The sequence below is a fragment of the Thunnus maccoyii genome, chromosome 4 (assembly GCF_910596095.1).
Source record: "Thunnus maccoyii chromosome 4, fThuMac1.1, whole genome shotgun sequence".
NCBI classification, from domain to species: Eukaryota; Metazoa; Chordata; class Actinopteri; order Scombriformes; family Scombridae; genus Thunnus; species Thunnus maccoyii.
The window spans coordinates 10,658,056-10,680,190 of record NC_056536.1 but is presented as its reverse complement, the minus strand read 5'-3'; the positions used below and the strand labels follow the sequence as shown (position 1 = coordinate 10,680,190).

General features: G+C 39.1%; 1 protein-coding gene across 2 annotated transcripts in view; it reads right to left on the bottom strand.

Annotated features, from left to right (window-relative positions):
• LOC121895632 (helicase ARIP4-like) overlaps positions 1-18,238 on the bottom strand; it is a 77,043-nt gene extending 58,805 nt beyond the window's left edge. The window contains exon 1 of one of the 2 annotated variants that reach the window (XM_042408991.1): positions 17,962-18,238. The gene's annotated coding sequence lies outside the window, so the exon portion shown is untranslated. Of the gene's footprint in view, positions 1-12,318; positions 12,398-17,961 lie in introns of those variants that run through there. The other variant, XM_042408992.1, reaches the window with a different exon arrangement.
• Between the last annotated feature and the right edge of the window lie 3,897 nt (positions 18,239-22,135).

Genomic DNA, 22,135 nt, shown 5'->3' with positions numbered 1-22,135 from the left:
CTGTGGAAGACCACATGGGCAGCGTCCAGTTCTCTTTAATACATCCATGAACAGAACTCTGTGACCTGTGTTACTGAAACACAGTTGTAATAACCACCAGTAACCACAGGTGTCGCCAGATCAACCAGGACTGAAATCTTAAGAATTACAACTTCAGCTTCATACGCTTCATAACCACAGACCAGTTGAATGTTTCATTTAACTTAAATGAACACAGCCTCTTTCCAAATTTTTTCCATTTTGATAACATTTTGTTTGTTGAGATCAGGATTGTTAAGATATTTTTTTGTTTTGTTAAGTTCAGAAAAACTGAACTAAATCCTGCAACAATGAGAGAAGACTTCCCGATGTCATATGCATGACTCTCATGACCTCACAAATACAAACAAATACATTCAAACTGTTCAAACTCTCTCCAATGCCTTAAAAATACTCACATACAGAAAGTTGAAATTTTGATAAAAAAGAAAAAACTTTCCTGTTTTACCTTCTACACCAAGTCTGACACTGTGGGCCTCCTCAACAAAGCTTGGAAAAAGACACCCCCTCACCCCTCTTAGTTTACTTGCTTAGTTTCACTCAAATCCTGCATGCCTATTGGCTCATGATTATGTTATTTGATCCTATAGACACTCAACAACTGAGCCAAGATAGCGTAATATTGCTGTTTGACATAACTTCAGACTACACCCAATACATAAAAAAGGCTTTTATTAGTTTCTGACTCTGTGAAAGTGGGAAAAACAGTAAAATTCCCCAAAACTACTACATCTCTAAACTATCTATTTAACCAAATCACACACATCGAGGCTATTCTACTTGATCTCCTTTTGATAACTAATGTTATATTTGTTCACTTCCATTCACTGAGCCTCCCCTGAAACTGTTTGGAGCCCCCCTGGGGAGGCCCGCCTCCCACTTTGAAAACCTCTGCTCTACGCCATCTTACCTTACATAACATCACACAGCGGGCCAAGGAGGTGTTCCAAGGACGTCTGATTCAGCCAACATTTCATTACTGGAGTACAGCATTACTTTTGGTTGAGCCAGACAAAGTGAGAAGCTATTTAAATTCAGCGAATATGGAAACAAGATGCTGATGAGGGCAAAATAGAAAAAGCACAGAGCGGGACATAAAAATAAAAGGGGAGGAGATGAAGGATGATGGGGGAGGTGGACAAAGACAGAAGGAGATGTGGGAGAGGGGGGTTGATAGAGAGGCAGGGGGGAGGGGAGCAGTCTGGTCTGTCTGGTGTCCTAAAAACACCCCTGTGACCAAGAGGGGGGAGGGGGTGAGATAACCTAAATATCTCCAGGAAAAAATAGAACACTGTGGCCTGAACCAGCATTAGATCACTGCATACATGTGGGTTTTCCTCCCAAAGTAAGTAATGCATCACTTGGTGAATATCTTAAGGCACATGGACACAACAGCAACAGCAACAACAGCAACAACAGCAGATGTTACTGTAAAAGGTACTGAAGTCTAGTAAACTAAGTCCTTAAAACTGTCAAAAAGTAGTAAAGACAAGTACAGTATAGACAAATGCTGTACATTTATCATCACTTTCTTTGGTTGTTTCTAAAATAATGTGATGCCTCTTAACTTTTCCAGATTATCAATCTCTCTTTGTCGATTCATTGATTAATCGTTTAGTCTAAATGTCTGAAAAATAGTGTAAACTATCCATAACGAGTTCTGAGAGCTCAAGATGACGTCTTCAAATGTCTTGCTTGAACCAGCAGCAGTCAAAAACCCAAATATATTCAATTTAAAAATCACATAAAACACAGAAAAAGCAGCAAATCACTACATCAGATAATCTGGAACCAGATGGTCTCTGGGTCTGTTGGCCAGGTAGCCTCATGAATGATAACCCCACAAGACACGGACCGCCCCCACATTCCACTGTTACTGTGATTGTTACTATTGTTCATATTATTATTATTGTTACTATTATTATTTATTGTTAGTACTTTCTAATTATTCTCCCTCTCTCCTCGCCCTTTCTCTCTTTATAAATAGAGACGGGTGACACATTAAAGAAAAAATCTGAATAAATGAGTGTAGGAACATAATAAATGCAGATGCTTCCACTCAGGTGCACTGCATGGTACAACTAAGCAATTAACATCCAGTCATGCTCTGTGTCATGTATAAAAAATGCTGAGCAGGCCCAGTTGACTCTGATTTTGTATCAAGATGGCAAGAAGAAAAAGATCTAAGTGACTTTGAAAGAAGGTTCATTGTTGGGGCACCGATGGCAGGAGCTTCAGTCACAAAAACTGTTCAACTGACTGGTGTTTCAATAGGAACAGTGACTAAAGTGACATCTGCATTTAGATCTGTGGGAAAGACTTCAGTAAATAGGGTCGGAAATTGTGGTCGACACACATTTGATGACCCCGATGCTTGTGCATTAGTGTGATATGTAATGAAAAACAGAAACTCTTCCTCAGGTGACTGAGAATGTCAATGCAGGTCGTGATCAGACTGTCTCAGCAAGAATAGTCCGTCGACAATTACACAGAGAGGGATGTTATAGTAGTGCATAAACCCCTCATTACAAAGATGAAGCACATTTGAGAGTTCAGTGGTGCATAAACCTATAGGTACTGGTCTACAGAGAGGTGGAAAAACGTGATATTGTCAGATGAGTCATCCTTCAACATATTCTCGACGAGTGGGCGAGTGCATATGTGGCGTACACCAAGAGAACGGTACAAGCCTGAATGCTTGACTCCTACAGTGAGGGGATCTGGTGGCTCTGTTACGCTGTAGGGGGCATTTTGCTGGCATGGTTTGGGTCCACATGTCCCCTTAGAGGGAAGGGTCACTGCAAATCAATACAACGTCGTTCTGAGTGATCACCTTTATCCTATGATGAAACATTTCTATCCTGATGGGAGTGGTCTCTTCCAGGATGACAATGCCCCAATTCACAGGACACGAGGGGTCACTGAATGGTTTGATGAGTATGAAAATGATGTGAATCATATGTTATGGCCTTCATAGTCACCACATCTCAACCCAATTGAACACCTATGGCAGATTTTGGACTGACATGTTAGACAGCGCTCTTCACCACCATCATCAAAACACCAAATGAGGGAATATCTTTTTGAAGAATGGTGTTCATCCCTCCAGAAGAGTTCAGAGACTGTAGAATCAATGCCAAGGTGTATTGAAGCTGTTCTGGCAACACATGGTGGCCCAACACTTTACTAAGACACACACATATATATATTGTTTTTATGTCTTTTTTCTGTCTTTTGTTGAGTTCTGTTATATTGCACCAATGAAAAAAAACAAGTATTTTAATGTCAAAGGACACTGAGGACACTCTTTTGTTTTATTGACTTGTTTGCACTTTTGGTAATCAGTCATTTATGCTAATTTGTGCAGTCTATTAGTTTTTTCCTGCTAGGGTTTCCTTTGAGGTCCCTTTGTGAGAAGGTGGCTCCAGTGTGGAGTTTTCATTGCATCCTGCAGGTAAACAGGTTGCAGCACATTCTGAGCTCTGTAATCTACAATCAGGATCTTGCAACTGATACTAGTAGCCACAGGGAGCCTGTGGAGGAATACAGACTATAATGATAATAATTATCTTCTATAGGGTTAGACTGATGTGTGATTTTGTGCTTTTAATATTTATTTGGGCTGCACACAGATCAGATCTTCCCCCAAGTGTATCTGTACTGTATATTGCATTTATCTTTTTCTTTTTGGTTTCTATACCAAATGAAAAAGAAATGTGTGAAAGTGTGAAAATGAAACCGAGTATGCAGACTGATTAAACATTTGGCCAGAATAATGCTGATTGTACAGACTGGAAAAACAACTTTGCTCATCAGAAATGTACTTGTGAATATATTGTTATTTTCCAGCACATTTCCACCTCCAAACAACAACAAATACATTCTTTGACTTTTGGGGAAACTCTCTGCTGTCAATGAGTAGAAGTTCTTCCCAGAAAACAGCAACCAACAACCTGCAGCAACCTAAAAGTCTATAAAATCTACAATTCTTGTTTTCAGTATTGAATATAAACCCAATGAACCGAGTGTATCTGCTGTTCTTTTTTATTTTATTTTGTTCTTCATGTCTCAGAAATGATGTAATATGGCATTTTAACACATGCCTTAGACCTTATCTTCTGGCACCCTTGTGTTCTTGTTGAACACAGTGAACGTACAGGCTCTGTACTTTTCTTTATGTCGCAGCCCCGGCTTGTGATTTAGATAAACAACATAGATGCATTCTTGCACAGAAATGTTACCTCCTGAGGGTTTAATGGACAAAATATAGTAGACCTTCAACTTTGCACATGTATCCACGTAAACCATGTAATTACATCTTGAAAGCCCCTGACAGAGAGAGAGAGAGAGAATGAGAGAGAGAGAGAGAGAGAGAGACGGAGAAGTACAGAAAGAGGGAGGCAAAAAAAAAAAGAGCGAAATAAAACGAATGATAAGGAGGGGGGGCAGTGCAAAGACAGCTGCTTGCATAAGCTGCCTTACATAAGATCTGGCTAATAATGCCACCGTTCAGCTTACTAGAAAAAAAAAAAAAAAGTTATACAAGATGTATGCCAAGATGCAAGGACATTGTACACACACACACACACACACACACACACACACACACACAGTACCTCTAATTTAACCATTCCTGCCTCCCTCTCTTTCACAAAGCACGAAAGTCAGCTTGAAAATCACCACAGTCTTACTCCTCAGCAGGTCACACACATACAATTGCACCTCTACACTCGTAGGGACCTGTGCTGCATTGTCAAGACCCCTATCACAATGGCCTCGCACACACATACACACAATGGCCTCGTACCCTAAGTTCACACGTCAGTAGTGTTGAACACTGTGTACCGGGGCCTCATTATAAACCCTGCAGGAGCTCAAGGCAGATTTAACTGAGGTAGGAGACCGACAGAAAGTGAGACAACGGGGGGTAGGGGTGGGAATTAAGAACATGAACTGCATCAAAGTCAAATTTTCCTCAAAAGTCAGATGTGGGAAGATGTGTTCCTTTTAAACTCTGAGTTCAAATCTGGGTCGAATTTGTTCAAAACACAGAATCTTTGGAGTATTTTTAAAAACGAGTCGTGATGAAACATCAGAATGAAGACGGAACGGCAGCTTCGGTTTATAATTTAAATTAAGAGATGACTGATCACAGCTCTTATGTTCCCTTGTACCTCTCCTTCACCCTCTCAAATGATGGAAGTGATTTTTTTATTAAAACAGATGTGGTTGGGAAAATACACAAAAGCTAAAAATAAAATAAAAAATTCTGTTTATGAGAAAAAAAAAACATAGTTCCAGAAAATGAGATGGAAAAAACCCTCAAAACTATAAATAAATAGAATAAACTTTTCCTTTCATTTACAGTCTCCTTTGATAGACCCACTAACAGCCAGACTGACTGATGGCGCACTGCACCAGTGTCAGCTGACCGAGCGCCGCCCCTTTATTCAAACGCACAAACGACTATTTGCGAGAATAATAAAACCACCGACGCTTCAATTTATGGCTGTGAAAATGGGTATTGTATAACACCTTCCTTTTATATTGGACTGGCTTACAGACTTAGAAGATCTGCATCACATCCTCTCGCTTGTGTAACAGAATTACACAATAGTGAAGCCTGGTGGTGGTGAGGGAGGGGGGCTAACCAATCAAGTTAGGTTGCTTTGGTTCAAAGCCAAATTAACACACATACAGTACTGTTCAAACACACACTGCATTACCAAATCCTCTATCTTTACACAGTGTGTGTGTTAGGGTAGTATAGTTTCTAAAGGTTTAAGTCTTGACTCCAGTATCCCATGCAAATACTTAAATAATGTTGTGATGTTATTTATTTGTGAGTGATACATATATTTTTAATTCCAGCATTGTTGAGGGTTTATGGCTCTAAAAGCATGTTTCCTTTGTGGGTTTGACTCTGTACTCCTTACATGTCAGGAGAGAGATCTGACCGCCACTTTATAGCTGTTTAATCTAAATAATGTCAAAACAGAACATTATATTATTTTCATTTGGCTAAATACTAAGTGCTATCACAGGATGTTGCCATGTTGTCTGAAAAGGTGGGTTTACAGGAGAACCACTCTGCTGTCCTGACTTAAGTGGGAGTTTATCCCACTGCTCTGGGGCCACAACAGAGAAGAGAGGTTGTAGCAATGTGTGGGGGATAAAAATATCAATATCTCTTGCTCCTGGAGCCTAAGGTGACATTGTCAAATTGCTTCTTTTGTCTTAACAATGGTCCAAATCCCCAAAACATTCAATTTACAATTATATAAAACACAGAACAGTCTAATTTACATTTTGAGAAAGAGGAATTACCAATTGTTTGGCATATTTCCTTGATAAATGACTTTAAAATCAACTTATAGTGATCAATCCACCATCATTTCAGCTCTTTGTTTTGGTTTTCCATGACCTTACTGTTGTAGTTCAGTCTCACTGCTCTCATACTGCCATTTCTCACTGTTTTCAGGGAAAAAAAACTAGCTGCACAGCACCAGGGCTGCAACTAATGATTGTTTACATTATTAATTATTCATTAATCTGTTAATGATTAATCTGTTGATTTTCTCAATTAATTGATCTGTTGTTTGGTCTACAAAATGTAAGAAAATGGTGAAAAATGTCCATCACTGTTTTCTAAAACCCAAGGTGACGTCCTCAAATGTTTTGTTTTGTCTCAACCAAAGGTCCATAACTCAAAGATATTCAGTTTATTGTCACAGAGGACTTAAAAAAAAGCAGAAAATGTTAACATTTAAGATGCTGGAATCAGAGAATTTGGACACATTTTCTTAAAAAACGACTCAAAACAATCAATCGATTATGAAATAGTTGACGATTAATTTAATAGTTGGCAGCTAATCGATTAATCATTGCAGCTTTACGTGGCACCAAACGCAGACAGTGAAAGTCAGTGACTAGCTGGTGAACACAGTGGAGCATTTAGCAACTTAAGAGACAAATATTTCCCTCAAGATTTGGTAGAGACCAAACTAGAGTTAACAGGACAATGAATATTAAACAAACCAACAAACATTTCGACACAAACAAGACAAAATAAATGCTAACGTTGCTTCGTAGCTGCTGGATGTTTTAAGGGCCAACTCATGCTAACAAGTTCACCACATCAGCTTAAAATGTGATTAAACATCCATGTTGTTCCTCTGAGGCCCCAAAGTGGCCTCAGTTATTGCATATTTAATAAGCTGATTACTGCTGTAAACTAATTTTCTGCAAATGAAACTGATCGATTAATAAATTGTTAAATTGTTTCACTGCTAACTGACATTTAAAAAATAGACTTAAATTTTTTCTAACCACCACACTGTGTTAGTTGTCAATATGCTTTTGTTTGTATTATGTTAAAGAACACACATTCGAATAACCACGACCCCTAGTTCATCTAAATTTGGCCAAAGCCAAGCTAAAAGTACCTGACCTGTAAAATATTCTTGCAACATCTGCAGCCTGTTGATTCTAATTTGGCCCTGAAGCTGCTCAGACACACGTTTTCTAATTCTGTCTTTGAACCTGTAAATACCTATAACACCTACGAGTTTACTCAGGATTAGCCTGCATTTAATGCTAAGAGGTCACACACACACACACACAGACACAAATGACTGACCTGGATCAGTGAACAATGCTGACCTGCACCGACTCGCTTCAGAGGATATTTTTAAACAGATAAACCCTCGGGACAACCCCACCTGGGTGTCATATCTAATCCCCGCCCACCTCCTTTTGACCTGCAGCATCTGAGCTCAATTTCACAAAAAAAAAAAAAAAAAAAAAAAAACCCAATGAGAGAGAAGAAAGAAGCCCCACCCACCACTGATCATAGTCTTTATTCCAAGATTTTAGAAACCTAGAAATTCTTCTAATTTATTCATGTTACTGATAAATGTAGGTCAAAACACTGCGCTCATTTTGTTCTGAAATCTGCATTGCATCATAAGAGGAGAATGACCATCTAAGGAACGCAGGCGCTCACACACTTGATCAATACTCTGTGAGTCCATTCAGTTGAATGAGGAGGGGTCGAGAAGCAGCGGGGGAGGGATCTGAGATCAGTGAGCCAAGATGATCTCTGACTGGATGCTACTGGCTGCTCTTCAGCCAATCAGAGAGGGTTTACTGGGTTCACTGGGGTTGTTTAGGGTTCACACGGGAACACTGGAGGGGAAGGGTCCTCCTGTGCTCAACCTATGTATGCTACCTCAAACCTCGGCCACAACAGGAAGCGGCTTTAAAAAAAAAAAACACAAACCACTAGTGACGGCCTCAGTGTGAAGAGGAGATGATTGGACTGAAACGGAAGAGTTCAGGTGAAACGTGAAATGTAAGTCTCTATTTGAAGAAAATGCTCTACAAATTGAATGAATTATGTGCTTTAGTCATTTTTCTCGACAGGTACAATTTCATTCCACTATCAAGATCCTAGACAGATTCTTTTTTTACAACCACAAAAAGCTCCAACAAATGTTTATTAAAAGAAATCCAATCTTCCATTTTCCCATCTGTCTCTGCCAACTTCCATCTCCCCTCTCAGGTCTATCAGACGTATTAAAAACATTAAGACAGAGCGCCAAAGAAAGAAAAAAAAAAAAGGAGATCCATCACGGAAAACCAAGCACAATGTGGAAGACAGATTATGTCAACAGAACTGCTGCTGAACCAAAAGAAGCTAATTGGGATCATTCAACAGTTAATATGTTGATGGTGTGTTAATTTGCTCCTGAGCTCAATCTTTCATTAACCAATGTGTCATTTTTGGGTATCTAATGTTCCCCGTCTACGGCCTCGTTCGCTGCGTCCAGCTTCTCAAATTTAGTGATTTGCAGCTTTTCTCTCATGTATCATGGTAAACTGAATCTCTTTGTGTTTTGGACTTTTGGTTGGACAAAACAAACAATGAGTCACCTTGAAACTATGATGGCATATTTCACTATTTTCTGACATTTTATAGAAGAAATCAATATCGAAAAAATAATCAACAGATTAACTGAATAATTAAAATATCATCAAATGCACTCGTACGTGTATATTGACAGTTATATTTTGCAATTAAAAGATTTAAGTATTAAGTCTTCATTCATTAATATTTTAAGTATTAGCTTCCTCATTACTGAAACCGTGTTTTGTGTATTCACATTGACCCTTTCTGACCCCTGAGCTTAATCATTAATAGGACAAAAACAAAGTCTGCAGAGCTAAATAGCAGATTAGTAAGACTCAGCAGTTATCTGAGCTACTCATGAGGATGCAAGTAAGAAGTAAAAAGCTTTGGAGCCATCACACGGTAAGTACACAAATATGTCAACACATGCGGAGGCGGCATGTGTTTGCTGTGGCATTAAAGCCACCTGCAATGACTCCAGTGCTGCGCTGCAACTGAAGCTCACATGAAAATAAAACATTCTGGGATCAAACACGTCTTCTGACACCTATTTCATACTTTTGTCATGAGGACAGATTTCATATTTACCTGCTGCTCAACCTTGTGTCCAGTCGGTTCGGCTGCTGTTACAAAATAATCACCATAACAACTCGATCGTGTTGGTTTCCACATGAATCAATGACCAGACAAATACTTTTTTGTTTTTGATCTATACAGCATACAGGTTGGTTTCACACATCATAGATAAAAGCTTGTCATGCTGATTAGTCAACTTATTGATTAGTCGATTGAAAGAAAATGAATCAGCAACAATTTTGATTGATTAATCGTTTTAGTCATTTTTCAAGCTAAAATGCTACATGTGAGAATTTGCTGCTTTTCTCTGTCGTATATGATAGTAAACTGCATATCTTTGAGTTTTGGACAACTGGAGATCGGAGAAAACTAAAACATCTGGATACATCTCCTTCAGCTGTGGTAAGTTATAGTGGACATTTTCACTTTTATCTGACAATTCAAAGACAAATTCAGTGATAAATCGATAAAATAATCACCAGATTAATTGATAATGAAATAACCGTTAATTGCAGTACTACTTGTTGAGGCTACTAAGTCATCCTCAAAAAAATACACATCCTGTTATTTAGACAGGGACAAACATGACAGACACTCACTCTGACTGGACATTACTGTCAGCCCGACAAATGAGTTCAGACAAGAATAACAACATGGGGTCGGGTGTGTACACGCACACACACACAGACACACACAGACACACACACACACACACACACACACACACAAGCACAGTGCTATAATTTAGATGAGACACAGAGATGAAGATTAACAGTTGAGCACGAGGTCAGCCATGGATACTGATCAACAAATGACTAATGATAATATACAATAACAGGTGTACACACACACACACACACACGAGAGAGAGCCCAGCTTATCTGAGTTTACTGGTTAACAAATGAGAAACATCAAGACTAACAACTGTAACTGTAATCCAGACACACACACACACTAGAATCGAGAATATTCAGTTTACAGTTGTGACACACATTCAAGAAATCAATTCACATGACCTGAAAACACACACACACACACACATACACACACAGACCAGTTATGCAACTTTCAGAGACAGAGCTGCTAAACAGTAACGCACACTCCTAAAGAGCTATTAGGTTAAGCAAATAACACACACACACACACACACACACATAACAACGCAATCATCCCTCTATATTTGAGTGGACCCCCACTAACACAACACAGTACCTTGCCGCTGATCTTAACTTAGTAAAAAAGGGCAGAAAAAAATAGTCAATCAACTAATTCATTGGCAACTATTTTGATAATCAATCTTTTCAATCATTTTTCAAGCAAAAATGCCAAACATTCCCTGGTTCACCAGCTTCACAAATATGTGGTTTCACTGCTTTTCTTTGTCATATATGATAGTAAATTGAATATTTTAGGGTTTTACAAAACAGACATTTGAAGATGTCACCTTGGGCCCTGAGAAATTGTCATGGGTGTTTTTTGACATTTCACAATATATCAAGAAAATCCTCAGCAGACTGATCAATAATGGGTATCGTAGTATATAGAGTCATTTTTCATACCAAGCTGATGGGAGAAAAAAAAACTGATTTCTCGAAAATGAAACACACACACACACATAAAGAGAGAGAGAGAGAGACACTCCCTCTTCTCAGAGACGTAGCACTAAAAATCTGACAAATCCAAACAGGCTTGCGCTCATCAATAATAGTCTCGACTCTGGGGGGAGAACTTACGAGCGAGCACAGACTGAGAGAGACAACGTTAAATCATTAAAAGTTTAGATATTCCCTGCAGGATGAAGCATGAAGGGAGTGTATCAGCAGTATGAGGGATTTTTTCACAGCACTGACTCAGTAGAGGTTTTCTATGAAAGGCAAAACAGTTGTGAGGCAAAAAAAAAAAAAAAAGGCAACCATACGCTCAGTCTTTTACCTTACTGCAGCTATCAGCCCACACACGGCCTTGAGCTATAACACTCATCTCTGCATACGTGCTTTCAGAGATAAATGCATTTATTTTACTGTTGCTGATTGAACAGTACACACGTTATCTGATAACTTCACAATACTTGTGCTATTAATTGCTTCTACTTCTTTGTAAAGAAAGGCGGGTTGATCAGCCTTCACCCTGACTTCATCGTGTTAGCAGAAAACAAATGCATTCATTGAATCAACGATCGTCAGAAAACTGAAGCTCCATTAAGTGATACTAATGACTTTAACGTTAAATCAGATTAAATGTTACCTGTAATGTGAGAGGACCGTTAGTGCTGCTGAACCCACTGAAAATCAGCTCTTTGCATCTTTTAGCAGCACTTTTAGCTGTACTTTGCCTTTTGTGCTAATTAGCATGTTAGCATGCAAGCACACTAAACTAAGACCAGGGTCAACATTAGCTGCTAAACATCAGCATGTTAGCATTGTAATTGTGAGCAGGCTAGCATTAGCATTTAGCTCAAAGCACCACTTTGCCTACGTCTTCACTTTGTGTTCTGGTAACTTGAAAAATTACAATCTAAAAGTGATTAAGAAAAATATAATCTATACGTTACTCAATAATGAAAATAATCAATAGTTAAAGCCCTATTTTCAACTTTACAACTACTTTTCTAATAGCTCTTTCTAATAGCTTACAAAATCGCCTGTCATTTAAAAAGTGCAGAAGATAAACTGAGTTACCAGTTCATGAGGTGCACCTGTACATGATGTTTCTAATATTACATCCTCAAAGTGTACAGAAAATATTATTTACTGTAATTCGCTCCAATACAACAAACCAAATGTCACACTTACAGACACTGTGTCAGGGACGTGAACCGTCTGTGAGTCTGCGACCTTTCACTTGTGAGACCGTTCCTGTGACGACTGAGACACCCTGCTGCTGTTATCGCTTCCATCCTTTCATCCAACTTTGCTTTGATTGCTGACTGTTTCATGGTCATCAAACATGAACAGAAGAGAGAGCTGAACAGCCAGAGATCTATCCTTCCACCTCCAGTTTTAGACAATTATACCATACAGCAGTTCAATGCTGAAAGCCAGATAGCATCCATCCCTTTATCTTTATAGCTTCATGACTATAACAAGATGAATCACAGAGACAGGGATTCAATCTTTTCCCAAATTCTGTATCTCCTCTCTCTTGACGAGACCGGTGTCACGCCATGAGACAAAAAAACTAGACACTCCTGACCAGATCCCTCCTCATTCCTCTCCTTGTTAAATATTTAAAAGATTAAAGAAGTTACAGTAAGTTGACAAACGAGGTATGGCAAGTCAGACACACAGCAGTCCATCCGCTCCCTACATGTTGTTTTAAAGAATTACTAAAACATGAGAAGCAGTGGAGGTCAGAGTCTCAGTTGCCCTACATTCTTTCACTCATTCTGCTTCGGTGATTTAAACTCTCTGGCAGTAAGGAAGAGAGAGTAACTGTCACTAAATCTCTCCTTGAATCTTAACTCCCTGCTGTGATGTTTCACTCATCTCTGAGTATGAGCGGTGGATGTCAGTAAGATCACTCTGCCCAGCATCCATTACTCTCCCCCTTGCTGTTTTCAAGTAGTGTAGGTCAAAAAGACGACAACGCTTCCATCCTTCACCTGCTGTTTTGGTTTTCAATGAGCTTTGAGAAGCAGCGTGGGTCAGCGAGAGCTGGTCTTCCAATCCCTTTTTTCATCATCTACCAGTGAAAGGGAGTCATTATCTTCTTCTTCCCTGACACTCTAGATTAAGACTCATAATTTACAGCTACATTTATCTCAATCTAAATGTTTTATTTAATGATATGAGGACAAATATTAATTAAGTTCATCTACTTTGTCTTTGACAGACATCATATCCTGCACAAAAATGTTCAGAATGTAATCGCTGTTACATAATTCTTATTCTGAGACACATCTACAACCCCAAGGCAAATATTTTACATGCAGTAATTTGCACTGGCTTGTTGTTTCACAATCTTTTTTTTTTTCCCCAGAGCTGACCCATCAGCTCTTTCCCCACTCTACCCGAGGCTTCCTTCAAACGCTTTTTGTTAAGATTTTCTCTGTTTACAGCTTTCATTTTAATACAAGGTGCATGTTGCATATTTAATATTATCTTGCAAACCCCATCAGGACTTTAAGATGAACACACAAATCACCAAACGGCATTAGTGTTACTCCAGAATTAATAAAGACTTTTATATATCCCTAGATAGAGTACATGCACATCAAACATAATCACTTCATTTTGGATCAAGTTGCACCAACATTAGACATCATTTGAGTCAATCAAGTTGGTTTCACACAGACTATTTTGCATTGTCTAATTTCCTCCATTCTTTATTCACTTTCCTCTTGATTTTAACTTAATATAATTGTTAAATAACCTTTTCGTGTGTCTGAAAACCAAACCATTGACACTGTGTTTTCTTTTGTATACTACATGGCTAGAGCTATTTGAAAGTAATGGGATGTTTAGGCTCGCAGGCTAACTGTTGCATGACTTGTTAACGCCAACAAAAGCTTAAGTAGAGCATTTTCCTCCATTACTGTGTTTGCTGTAATGTCCATTTTCCATTCAACGTCAGACTAGAGATAAAAATCTTAGAAACAGCTTTCTTTACTCAAGTGTGAGAACTAAATATTGTCATCATTTACTTACTAGTAGTTTCAACTTTTGCCCGTCACACAGCGTGTCTGATTGACATCGCCACCCATGCTGCACACATGCTGTTCCTCCCCTCTCATAGACAAACAGATGAAATCTCATCTGATGTACGACTGCTGTTAATGTGCATAAATGTCAAGCAGACCAGCAGTAGACATCCTCCTCCCTCCCTCCCTCCCTCCCTCCATCCTTCCATCACTCCTGTGCTGTTTTGAGCGCTCTGTTCCTGTACTCAGCCACCCGCTGAGCTCGTTAGTAGGAACAGATCGAAGGAGTGATGTAAGGGTGAAGGGAGTGATGAAAAGGAGAGCGCCATAGAAGCGCCCACAGATCATCTTTCCGAAATTACAGAGATAATCTGGTCTAAACGGGTCTAAAATTCAAACAAAACTAATCTTGGCCAGTGTTCAAAACCAGCTACCTATCAAGTTAAAGCAAATCTGTAAACATTGTAATTTTCCTCAGCGTTCTTTAACTGAATTATCATTTTTGGAAAATGCATAGATAACCAAATGAGAAACAACAGAACATCAACATAATCAGGAATGACAACTTTGCTTTTGATTTGAGAGTTTGCACCAGATAAATGTAATTAAATGTGACACTTGAATGTAAATCTTTAAACTAGACACACATGTACTCTGAAAAATGTTTTCAATGAGCAAACATATTGTAACCTTCACAACAGCACATATACTCTACCTCCACCACGACAATGAAATGGAAAAAAAACAACAAAAAAAAACAACCTTTGACATTCAGTTATGGTTTAAGATTCTTAAAGACAGACTGACCTTCACTCAAGAAGACACAGATGCAAACAAGCACAAATAAACCTCTCACAAATGGCAAAAGTAAACTAATTCTACACTTTATGCATGCAAGATCTTTTCTTCCGCTGTTCTGTTGGAGGTTGCCTAAAAAAATGAAAGTTCAAGAAAAAAAAGAAAGAAAGAAGAAAAAGGAAAGACAGCGAGAGGGTTTCATCGGCTCAGGTTGCGTCTGGCTGAAGTGGTTCACTGGATATCTGATCCAAGGTCAGATTAAAAGAACAAAGTCTCTGAATCAACACTGACAGCAGGAGCACACAGAAACGCCTGAGACTATTAGAACATAATCTTCCTGCCGCAGGTCGTTCAACCTGATACAGTATGTGATTTGGAACAAAAATGGCTGTTCAGCGTTACAAAACCCCCCAAAAAAGACCGACAGCAACAAAGAAAGCTACATTATTTGATACAGCTTCACCAAATCACAGCCAGTAATTCAAGGAGAGCACAGCCTGAAGTTAAAAAGTTTTACATATATTAAGGACATTTAGGAAATAGCAGCTTTTATTTAGTTATTTCATTGTGTATGTTTCATTCTCTCATAGATAACTCGCCAGAGATTACAGATGACGTGTTTCCTTTGCAGCTTCAGGAAAAAAACAAAACAACAATTACCTAAAATTTCTACACTAAATGTCAGCATTTTTTTGCAGATCCCTTGATATCGAACTGCAAGGTCTTCTGTCTGAGCTGCCGTTTTACACACATACACTCATACAGACAGAAATCCACAGTACAAGAGGCAACACCCGCAGCAACCTCAACTGACCAGAATGCACTGCAGCTACAAATGTTGCTTTTTTTCCCCTTTTGCTCAACCTGAACACCTTTCTCTCTTCAGCGCTTTACCTCTCAGTATTTCTCTCCTAATGCTTGTGACTAGCTCTCGACCTTCTTCAAATCTTGTAAAAAGAGCAGTGTGGGAAATGAGGTAATCACTAGTCAAGATACAGTACATGAGGGAAAGTGGGTACAGAAGAAAAAGCCTGAGCAGTTCAAGTGTCAATCAACCAGACAGGAGCTATACTTGTGATCTTGCAAGCATGATGTTACACACCTTACAGTAGGTGGTGGCATGCACCTTTAGCATTGGTTTGTGTCCACCAGTAAAACCAAAGATAATTTTGAATTTGGGACAAGAGTTGAAAAAAAAAAAAGGTACAAAGTGCGCAAAAACCAAACAAGTCCAACTCTGGACAGCTTTCTGAGCCGGTTAGCATGTTAGCCTGTGTGTGTGTTTCCCAACCTCCTTCTGTGGGAAACATTGAATTCTCAGCTAATACACCCTTTTTCACTACAGCTATTCTGTTTAAACCAGAAACTAATGACATCAACGATGGCTCAGTCACATTTAAGTGTTCTTGTAATGTCTCTTTTACACAGTTATACTTCTGGACTGTGTGAGACAAAAGTTGACAATCGTGAGAGAAACGTGGTGAAATTTTTCAAACCAGGTGGTCCTAGATCTGTGAGACACGTCCACCGATGACTGATGTGGAGCTTTGGAGATCAAAAGACAGCCTGAGGCAAAATTCTGACAACAACAGAAATTTAGGAGCAATTTCTCACAACGCGACTGCTGCTACGACCCACATCTACAAAACAACCAATCAGAGTACGATATGAAATGATGAAGAATGCAGTGTGACATTTTGTGACATTTTTTTAATAAGGTTTCACGAAAAAAGACCTTAATACATCCATGGCACACACAAAACAAAATGATGGAGGCTAAATGAAAATGAGATTTGTGTGACTTTGCATTTTCAAAGCATAAGAGCGGCACATTGACCTTAACATACCTCAAATTGATATCGTACAGTCTGAAAACAGAATGCGACCAAGTTTTTATTCCTTCAATCTCACAAACAAATAAACATGAGCTTGTTCTGGTAGCCTGAATGCAAAATGTTACCCAAATTCAACTTCTTAATCAGACGACAAAGTAATACTGCATGGCTAAGACGTTATGCCACCAGGTGTTAAGTCCCAAGTCTACAGCTCTGGTGTGTTATTTGTTGTCAAGCATTAGGAGAGGTACACACACACACCTGTCACCTTTTCAGTACCATTTTCTCTGTCACATATGATCACCTCTGTCAAAACCTGCAACAGTGAACATTTTCTCCTGAAAGTGAGTGTACACAGGAAACAGAATCTACTAGCAGGGCTTCAAGTTATTAACCCTCCCACCTCCTGCGGTTACCAGCTTGAAATCTCTGATGTTTGCGATTACAGCTGATTCTACAGCTGCACTCACTGCAAATCATGCCAGATTTTTATTTTCAGCTGGATGCCTGGAAATACAAAAGTGCCATACAGAGCCGTGAGTCACCCTGAGGCTCCCTGGCTGTTCTTTAACCTCTGAGCTCCTCTACTGCAAAACATGGACTATATCTGACTCTGTCCCCCTGCACAAAAAGTTCACTGACAACTGAAAACAACTTTACGGGGTTCAGCCACAAACATATCACTGGTCATATCCTGTAAGTGTTTATGGAAAGGCAAAGTTGACATTTAAGCATCAATTTGCATAACTCTTTATATAAGCCACTTCCTTTTTTGGCGTGCCCTTATAGCCTAACTGCCTGTTAGGTAACACAGCCACAAATGAGTGGCTCCGCGAGGCTATTTAACCGCAGATGTGTCAACTCTCTCTGCTCATGTGTCCCGCTGGTTTCATCTCTGGCGCGGATACGGCTTGTTCCGAGGGATTGTTATGGAGGAAAAAAAAGAGAAAGAAAGCAGCGTGCTTTGCTTGTTTCATAACACGGAAGGAGGCTGCAACAGCAATGCAGACAGAGCTGCACGAGTGCAGCATGCTCCTCTATTGTCTGGACCCAAACTGACGCTCCGCACTCTCGCACCAAGAGATGCGAACAGAGAAAAAAAAAGGTTTCACTGAAAGAAAACATTTTGCAAGCGGATATAAAACCCGGAACATTTTTCTCACCTTACGTCCCGATTCTGCTGTGGGTCCCTCCAAAGCAAAAAGCTTTTATTTCTGAAGTGGTAATGAGATGCAGGGCAGGCTTGGCCGCTTTCACTCATTCATCAGTTTTTTTTTTTTTGCTAAAAAGAGGAGGGTCGGTCCTGTTGGTCCCTGCGCTCTGCACAAAAAAAAGCCATTACGAAAGTTCCGGAAGTGCACGAGCATCCAAAGTGTTGTGGGTCACTGGAGGCACGAGAGCTGCGGAACTACACAAGTGAAGCAGATCTGAGTATTTATGTTAGATAACGTACACTGCTGTTTTACCTGTTATTGTTTCTATTTCATATCATTGAAAAAAAAAAAAAAAAAATATGTTTAATATATTATAAAGTAATAGAGCACGTGCAGGTATATATATGATCATGTTCACAAACTGCTGACTTAAGTTTTCAGGTTGAGTCTTCAAAAAAAGAACAAAAATACAAATATGCAATTTTCATCACGTTTGTGAAATGCTGTTTTAAAGTAGGCTTGAAAAAAATCAAATTAATTCAATAAGTAGTGATATAAGTATATTACCTCTTTAGTGAAGTAAAATATACAGTTGAAATGTCTGCAGGGTGTCTGAGTTAAAGACCCTGCACACCCACTCAAGTGTTTCCAGTTAATCTGACCATCCTCAGGGTGAAGTTGGGTGGAGTTATGCTGGAAATTACATCATGGCACCAATCTCTATATGCAAAAAGTATTTACGTTGCAGGAAAGTGAGACAGATGTTACACAAGCACAGTCTGTACACGCTCACACTGTCCTGAGAAGGAAATGGTGTACTGTGGGTGTGTGTTGGGGGCTTTAAACCTAGAATGTCCTCAAATCTTTAACATAGACTGATGTTGTAAAAAGACCCATTTGCATTTACACTCAGACATATTATCCAAATATGCTCTTGGAATAGAGCACTGATATTCATTCATTCATTCATTCGTTCAACCTTTATTTAGATATTGAAGTAGAGACCTATATCGCCAAGCAAAAACACATATAACATATCCTAAGCACCAAGAAACACAGATAAGTTACTTAGATAAAAATGTTGATCAAAAAAAGGAAAAGTAATTAAAAAAAACTAAACTAGTAAAAATACTAACATTAAAACTTTAAAAATGAATAAAGCAATTAAATATATATATATATGATCTGTGAGCCTCAGTACAGCTGGTCCACTCACACAGGTGTTCACAAGTTTTGCTGATTAGACTTCCACTCTACACAGTTCACTGTCTGGGTGTGTACAGACTGCGACTGACATCTCTTCAGCTCACCCATATTTTCATTACACCCGTATTGGGTGGGACAACTTTTATCGTTGTTTACATTTAGCTGCTATCTGATGTCAGACCAGATTTCATTGTCACATTTTGACTTATCAAACACGGGTATGACTAATAATAAATAATGGAGTTTTGTTAGCGTGCCAGTTCCAGGAAAATGGTATTGTGCATACTGGCCCAGTTACTGGCATAACTACACTAAATATATGCCATCGTCATTGTTATTAGTTATACCTGTGCTCAGTCAGGGTGAACACTGTGAGGTGAGCAAGGTGGGATCAGTTCCTGACAGGAAGCAAATTGACCCCTTTCTTACTAAAAGTGAAATTCTGTATGACTACAACATAAGATGAGGTATATCAGGCAAAATGTATTCATGACCAAATTGAACTACACCATTGTAATTAATTATTAGAATCCAAATTGGTTTTGTTGCCGCAAAAGTATTTAGTAGTGACTCCTCTCCACCAAAAAGATTGTTTCCCCATCAATGAACACCGTGAAAATGTCCCAAGAAGAAACAGGAAAAAGCGTCTATTTTATTGTAAATTCACATTTTTGTTTTATAATGTGTTTTTGAGGGGTTTTTTTGTTGTGTATGTGTTTGTGTTCATTATTTCTGGATTAAAGCTGGAACAAAAATCACACTCTTGGCATTAAATATGTGGAAGGACACCTCTATAAATCCTTCCTGAGTAGAATCACTGGAATTTCTCAAACCTGCTTTTATCAGCCAGAGTTCTGTAAGCAATCTTAGTTATGAATACTCCCCTGATGTCATTCAAGATACATCTGAGGATTTTACTTCACTTTAGATTAAATTGACTTAAGTTTTCACTATACAGTCTTATTTAGACCTATTATTTGACCACAGGCAGGGGCAACAACTTATCATACCTGTGTGATGCTCTCACTGTAGTCCAGAGATACATACAGTGACTTGTTTCACCACTTAACTAAATAATAAGTAAAGTGGGAATTTACATAGATACGATAACAGACTGTTATCTGAAAACAGTACTACAAACTGATTATAACACTAACTCAACTACAGATATGAACACTGTCCATCAATCTGCACATCTGCCACAATATTTTTTATTCTATTTTTGTTTTTTTGACAACTTTTCACTTTTCGCTTGTTTTCCCAACTGACCAACTCTACCTTATAAAACAAAAAAAATTGATCAGCAGGTGGATTACTGGGCACCTTTGCCTGATGAGTAGTGCTGTAACATCCTCCTTGTACTGCACTGTACCATCTCTTTCTCTCATTCATACACTGCCCTCTACTGGCCAACGGTGTGCAGTGCTTTGCATAACACTGGATTATGCAACTTTCAGCAGTGGGATGAGCCAAGAGGATGAGATGGACAAATGTTTGGGATTGCACCTTTAATTTATTGACAGATTTCAGTTAAGAGTGAGAGTAACTTTTAGTGAAATCAATTATCTATACTGAGAGAATAACACACAGAGAAGTATGACAAAATCTCTGTGGGTGACAAACAATGCTGATAAATGATCGGTACATAAAATCCAATTATTTAAAAAAAAAAAAATGTATTGCATATTTTCATTTCCTACCTACCTACCACATACCTACAAAACCTTTTTACCGTGTCTCCGGCTAACAGCTGTTTGTTGCCGTAAAGATCAGAAGTAACGAGATTGGTGGGATGAGGAGTAACACGAGCAACAACCACAAAGGAATGGAGGAGGGCAGGGAGGGAGGACTCTGTCTCCCTCAATTATGTTATCGGCAGCTTTTCATCCCAGATGCATTGATCAGTTACTCTGAAAGGCCAAAGATAGTCTAGGTAACACTGCACAGCACTCATTTGGAATTTTCCATAAACAACACAAAGCAAAAAGGGCTTTCACTTTCTTTTTTACTCTTATTCTCCTTCCTTTCAGTCCTCTCATTCATTTATGCTTTCTCCATCTTCTCCACACTATCTTTCTCCTTCTCCACTTTTCCCCTCTCCAATAACGATCCATTTCCTTCCTTTCTTGCTTCCTTCTTTCTCTCCCTCCGATTTCCTCTTCTTTGTTTTCTGCCTCAATTACTGTGGCAAGTTGCTCCATCCTCTACTATGTGCAATATTTGTGCAGTTTTCTTCTCTCTATGCCTTTTTGCCACCATCTCTCTTTGATTACATTTCTATCAACTCCTCCTCTTCCATTCATTGGTGTCCGTCATTCTCCAACCATTCTGGATTTGTGAGACAAGAGGTGTCTGTCTGTGTAGCAAGGTTGCCAGAAATGGAAAAGTTGAAAAAAGTAGAAAATACATGTGTGTGTGATTGATGTTAGATATCTCTGGAGTGACAGAAGAGATGGACGCCACTGGCTGCTCAGGAAATTGGAACAAGCATTGAGGCTTGGCCATCTTTCTTTTTCTTTTATTCTCTTTCTCACTTTCTTCCTGTCTCATTTCAGTTTCATCGTTATTCCCCCGTGATGGCTTTGAGACCTTTGAAATTGAATTTAACCACCCACACACACACAGACACACACACACAGACACACACACACACACACACACACACACACACACACACACACACACACACACAGAAGTTTGCATAGCTATCCTTGGTAGGACATTGCATTGACTTCCATTCATTGTGGACAGCCAAACCCTAACCTTAACCAGGACCTCAGAAATGACATTTTGCCTCATTAGGACGGTGCTTTGGTGCCCATGAGGACTACTGGTCCCAACAAGGTCGGTGTTTATATTGGAAACAGTCACCAAGAGGTAACAAAAACACACACAGACACACACACACGTTCACACCTCTCTTGGAAAGAAAACAGAATACACACTGAGTAAACAGACATCAGCACTGCACAGCAAT